At 40.6% G+C, this 6,503-nt stretch overlaps 3 non-coding genes across 3 annotated transcripts; all 3 read left to right on the forward strand.

Annotated features, from left to right (window-relative positions):
- Positions 1-2,065: 2,065 nt before the first annotated feature.
- Positions 2,066-2,147, forward strand: trnal-aag (transfer RNA leucine (anticodon AAG)). Its single transcript has one exon. It is a non-coding gene; the product is annotated as a tRNA-Leu (tRNA).
- A 260-nt stretch (positions 2,148-2,407) lies between these two features.
- Positions 2,408-2,479, forward strand: trnam-cau (transfer RNA methionine (anticodon CAU)). The gene has a single exon. It is a non-coding gene; the product is annotated as a tRNA-Met (tRNA).
- Positions 2,480-2,708: 229 nt separating this feature from the next.
- On the forward strand, positions 2,709-2,790 carry trnal-uag (transfer RNA leucine (anticodon UAG)). The gene has a single exon. It is a non-coding gene; the product is annotated as a tRNA-Leu (tRNA).
- Positions 2,791-6,503: the final 3,713 nt, after the last annotated feature.

Consider the following 6,503-nt stretch of genomic DNA (forward strand, 5'->3'; position numbering starts at 1 on the left):
GTGCAGCCAAAATTTCCCAATGCTAACATGCTACTCCGACAATGGTGAGTAGCCTACTCACAATAGCCATGTTAATTGCTGACATGCAATATAATAATGATTTCTTACATGTGAGTGAGACATGAGGTAATTTGGTATGATTAGCGATGACTGTATTACTCACCGTACACAGCCTCTGAGCCTGTTGTTCTGCAGCTTGCTAACTCAGTAGCACCAAGCCCACAGCCCCTGAGCCAAAGAACAAGTGAGCAGCAGTGACAGACTTGCTCTGCCGCTAACCGAGTAGCACAAAGCACACAGCCCTTGAGCCCAAAGAAAAAGCCACTGCAGCGACAGCACACTGATTCAGCGGGCACTAGAATTAGCAACACGCTCAGGTTTATGTTCATTAGTCGCAAACAGATATGTTTAACTCAGTGAATGTCTTTTTCAGCGTGTTCATGCACAACACTGTCAGTGTGTGAGTAGCATTTAGATGCTGCACCTGTAATTTATCTTATACTCCTGGAAACAATATGACAGTTAATATTAATTAAAGCTCCTGTTGGTAAGATAGTTGGAATCGTTTGCAACTCGTCAAATACTGACGCTTTCGGGGGGCGGCTGACACGACCTAAAATCCCAAAGCGTCAGTATTTGACGAGCCAGGAAACCCAAAGAGTCAGTATTGCTATCTTGCCAACAGGAGCTCTAATTTTCATCATCTTAAACGACAACACTATTTCTTTAAAAAGTCTGTTGTGCTTGAAAGTCGCTTTTGAATTAGACCAGATCGTTAAAGATAACATTTGTGTCCACGTTTGCTCAGAAGTCTGAATTTATTGATTAACTTCTCCAGTGGAGCTGCTCAGAGGTTGTCTTGAAAAGTTTTGAAATTAGCGTATGCTCAATAGGCCTTTCAGAAAGACATTTTGACATGTCACATTAGGAATAAAATAAATGATTGCTGAATGCCATTCAGTTGCTTCAGTTTCAGGGTCCTGCTATTGTGCTGGCTTAATGTCACATTGACATGACTGACTTGAATATAACAGAGCCATTGTAAACGAAATTTGTTCCACCTGTGCTTTGACTACAATGACATGTCAAAATGTCTGGTGGCTTTTCACTGAATAAATGGATGATAAAGCAAAAGAAGAACAACAGTCAATGCCAAACCAAGAGAAAGACTAAGTGAAAGAATGTGAGGTCTGATGCAGGCAAAACTACATTAGAACATGGGAAAGAGAGTGTGTGTTTATATAAGGCAGACAGATGGCACAGTAAACAGCTCATTGCTTCCCTTTACATTCTGACCTTGAAGAGTGTATCCGCGTGTGATTGCTTGTGAGTGTATGTGAGTGTGTTTGTGTGTTCAAGGCGGATTGAAATGGAACGCTTCATATCCCTCCCGTCGTCTTATTGGGTGAAATTGCTTCGTATTGAGAAAGATGATGGTTCCCTCACAATGCACACTCACCCACACACGCTGACGTTTACATACGTGGGTGACGCACACGTGGGCGTGTGTGTATGACTGTTCAAAACTCACACACACGCACATACACCCATACATGTAGTTGTATGCCAGTGTAATGTTGCATATAGGAATGCAAAGGGTGACCGTTATTTTCGAACCCTCAAACCAGGACCCTTAATTCTATTGTGTTCTATTCTACTGTGCATTCATGAAAGCGCGCAGGTATGCCCTTAGGCGTTTTCATCAGCACCGGGACAGTTATTTCAGCACTCAGCACACCTACTGAGCACACCTCTCAACACCATACCATGAACACACTAAGCTCAGGTTTTGGTATATAAAAACACCCCAGACAAACAAAGACATTAATTAGGTAGCTTAGCTCAGTCAGAAACATTCAACTACTCTGATGCTGTCTTATGTAGACACTATAACAACAGCTTGTTCTCAATCATAATGTGACAATGCAGCAGCCTGGACAGTGGCCTTACACTTTTAAGTTTGATGCTGTAAGTTCCCCTCTGGTGTCACTTCTTGAAGCACCGCAGCAGTATAAGAGCAAGCTACCTCACTACATTTTTGACTGTAGAATCAATGTGCAGTGCAGGTAGTGTGGCCGAGTGGTCTAAGGCGCTGGATTAAGGCTCCAGTCTCTCAGGAGGCGTGGGTTCAAATCCCACCACTGCCATTTGACAGTGTTAGTTGTCTGTTAATATGATGGCATTACACAATTCGAACATGTACAGGGCTCTTCCAAAGCCTTAGATTATGAAGAAGAGTGTATTATGCTGGCATAATATGCAATATTCATGCAAGTTTTGATTGAAACAGTTGCCACTGGCAAAAAAATCTCGGCACATATTTTTGTTACCACAACTTTTCAAGTCTTGAATGATCAACGTCGAGGTGGCTCCATGTTTCCCCCAGCCTCAAAATGTTTACATGCAGAGCAGAGTGGCGCAGCGGAAGCGTGCTGGGCCCATAACCCAGAGGTCGATGGATCGAAACCATCCTCTGCTAATTGTACATACTGTTTATTGGCAAGGCTCTATATGGAAAATAAAGAACTCATTGGCACAAATACCTCAGACAGAGGTATCTTCTCAGCATGCTCAACAGACTTTTGACCTTCCTTGTAGGTTCCTCATTCTTTCAAGTTGTGAATGTTTTCGCTCTATTTTTCTTGAAACATGTCCGTTTCCGTGCATACCTCACTATGTTTTTGACTGTAGAAACAACGTGCAAAGCAGGTAGTGTGGCCGAGTGGTCTAAGGCGCTGGATTTAGGCTCCAGTCTCTCAGGAGGCGTGGGTTCAAATCCCACCACTGCCATTTGACAGTGTTATGATGGCATTATGCAGTTCAAACATGTACAGTGCTCTTCCAAAGCCTTAGTCTATGAAGAAGAGTGTATACTGCAACATCTATTTCCAGAAAGACATGGGCAGCTCCTTATGCTGGCAAGCGCTTCATGCCAGTTTTGATTCAAACAGTGGCCACTGGCAAAGAATCTCGGCACATTTTTTTGTTACCGCAACTTTTTACAAGTCTTGAATGATGAAGCTAGCTCGCTAAAAATAAGCTATATTCATAAATATTAGCAAATGTCATCTCACATTACATCAGCTGCAAGATAGCAAGCAACAACCAGCTCTGAGGGTGTTTGTGTCCATGTCTGTGTTCAATCTGAACAAAACTTTTTAATTTCCCCTCCATTCAGTAGTCAAATAAGATACATCTAGTGCATTACAATGGATTTCAGCACATCTGTGACTCGTTATTGTAGATAAACCTACCTTTTTTTTATCCAAAAAGTAGGGAAAAAAACAAAAAACTCCTTGACTCCTGGTGTTTATTCCTCTAGAAGCTTTGGGCTCCAGCTGTCTCCTCCAGAGCTCGCCAGCTCCAGCTGCTGTCTACTGGTTAAAGCTTACAGGGTTAATCCAAAACACCAGTGTCTGTCCCTCAACCCTGGTCTTTTAGTCTAATCAACCAGACAGCAAGCCATATTATTCGTCCAACACTTGCACTGAAAATTATCCAAAGGGTCAAGATCAGTGACTGGAATTAGATGAGATGAAGCAAAGTAGACAGCTCAAGGCTAGCTGTCACTAAATGTGGCCACACCCCTATTTATGCCTGAATATAATTTAAACGAGTGTGTTGTCGTGAAGGGATAAATTAAGTATAGAGACCAAAACCTTTTTTGTACCAGGCTGTAAACATGTTTATTTCTGCTGTAAAGTTGGGCCTTTTATCATGGGCTCTTATGGGGATTGACACGCTTTTGGAGCCAGCCTCAAGTGGCCATTTGACAAACTGTTTTTGGCACTGTCAACATTGCATTCATTTCTCTATGCTTGGCTAAACACATCACAGAGCAGTGTTTGCACACACAACTTTGAGTTTAATCTTCTCATCTAACTTCAAGTAAAAGACAATAAAATAATTCCACACAATTTTAGAAGACAACACTATGACACAATGTATGCATGAGTCTTTTTCTGTACTTTATTGTAATGTAATGGATCTGCCGAATCTTCTTTTACTTTGTACACACTCGTAGATATCCTCAGTCAACAGAAGTATAAAAGCCTTATAATACTCCATCTTTGGAAAGAGAAGAAACCACAGCAATGAGCAGTTACCGTCAGAGATCGCCTTCCAGGTAGTCTTGCCGTCACATTTGTTAGAGTTTTAGTTTGAATTCGGTGACATCTGCATTCAAAGTTTGGATTATTACGTAGAAGAGACAATGTTTTTAATTTAATGTCAGGCTATCACATATGACACAGTTAGTAAAGACCTTGGGCACCAAGGAGGGGGAAATTAATGATTAGGGTAGTTTGAATTCATTTGCATATTGCCAGAGGCAAGGACAGCGTGGGGTGGATTTTTTTTAACATCAGCAGTCTTGTTTTTGGTGTACTGCATAATAGAAAGTACAGCTTGAATATGGAAGTGAGAAAGCCAGGTTCTGCTGTCCAAATGTTATCAATTCTAACAAGCAAAAACACCAGCTTCAGTGAATTTAATGAATTTTGTGTCTTTCTATTAGATGACACACAATGTTTCACCTTGTACTAGTGTCATTATATTGTATTTAAATCAAAGTGGTACAAAATGGTACAGAAAACAACTATTTATCCATACTGTGTTTTAAAGCTGCCCTGTGGAGTTTTCATGTTGAACAAACAGAAGTTATGTTTACACAGAGTTTATGTTTACTCACCAAAATGCATTATGTGTATCCCCTGTTGAATGCATTTCCTCCCATAAAAAACTGTTATTTGAACATCATAAAGCCAGCATTGTTGATATCTATGCTTACTGGCTTGCTCTTCTATCCTGCCTTTGATGAGCCATTGGTGCATATATTGGCATGTTACCACCATTAAGATGTCTGATTAATGCAGAAGTTTTATCTTCGTAATAGATTTTCATTTGTTTGGTTCTACAGATTTATTAGATGACATGCTCTGGTGCACAATGTTCTGTCTATGGTGGGGAAAACATCATATTATCATATCCCCAGGTTGTCAGGCCCAACAGAGGCCTGGAGCTGGCACACATGGTTGCTGGACTCATGCCAGATCCACAAGAATATATTCATTGGCTGAGGCTAGCCCAAAGATGGCCTGTGTGCACCTACCTGGAGCTGATCCACTACCAACACTGGCATCTACCAAACCTACTCATATCTGGCAGCCAGATATGGACCATGGAAGGTTAATAATTGATGGAACACCAGTATGTGTGCTGACACTCAGCCGTATCTCAGCTGGTTACCTAGATCATTACAAATCAAAGCCCCTCAATAATACCACATGTTTAAAGCCCAAAGGTGCAATACATGAGAACTAACAAAGAGGGGCAGAATATCAGCAGGCTGGTTTTTAACTGTAACATTCTCATTCCCAACTCGTCAAATACAGTAGCTTGGTCAGTGGCCGAAGTCATGCCTCTTCTGGTTTCCCTCATGGGACCTTATTTTTGGAAAAGGTTTGTATGGTATGTGAATGGAGAGCGACACATTTTTTTTTTTTTTGATCCCATTAGATTTGTGCGATTATGTACACATATGTTTGTGAATTAGAAAGATCATTTTTCAACTTGAAAAAAGTCACAGTTTGTCGTAAAACAAATGAAACATAGGACTGTGAAAATACATAATTATAAAGGCTACACACCCAACAGTCACGTTGTCTCGTTGAACGATCACCAAAACCAGTGTCTTAAACCTTGTAGAGTCGGTTCCATATGTTAGCAGCTTACAAAGATGACAAACTCTCCTTTCACATAACTGCAGTTGTCAATTTTTTAGTACCTTTTCTGTGCCGAGGCAGCAGCCATGTTGGTGTTTGATGACGAATAGCGACTTTATTGACTTGAAAATGTTTCTTTTTAATTGACAAACATCATATGTGCAATTCATGGCACAACTTAAACAGGATAAAACATTTGTCTCCCCCCATTGACTAGTGTACAATTATTTTTATTTTTTTTCCAAAAATAAGGTCCCATGAGGTCCAGGTTTTTAAGGTTTATATACAGGGCAAAGCTCCAAACTGTGAGGGCCTCTCCAGCCAACTCTTCTTTATGCACATTTTCAATTTGTCCATGAAAAAGTGTGGAAATACCAGAAGTAATGTTACTTGGCTGAGGTGGAAAAGTTGGCGTGTCAATAAAAGCAACTCGTGACAAAGTGCAGTGCAGTAGACTTATTTTTATTTTCATTTACTTTTCATTTAAATGATGGAAAATTGCAGCAGACAAGAAAGTAAGGGGAAAGTAACCTTCCAGTTAATACATGAAACAATCATTAATGTCATATTTCCATCGTGTTTTCTACATTGTTTTCATCCGTCTGAGGTTTGACTGATGCTTTTTTTAAGTAGCACCTTGTTGTGCCATCTGAAATTATTTATTGGCCCCCGACTGGAGAACCAAAGCCACTGACTTTTCATCTTGTCATGCCTGACTTGGAAACCCACATTAAGTAGCATTTTTGGGGAATTCTATTCAAATTGGCACTGTCTGAATTC

This window comes from Pagrus major, chromosome 18 (assembly GCF_040436345.1).
Source record: "Pagrus major chromosome 18, Pma_NU_1.0".
Lineage (NCBI taxonomy): Eukaryota > Metazoa > Chordata > Actinopteri > Spariformes > Sparidae > Pagrus > Pagrus major.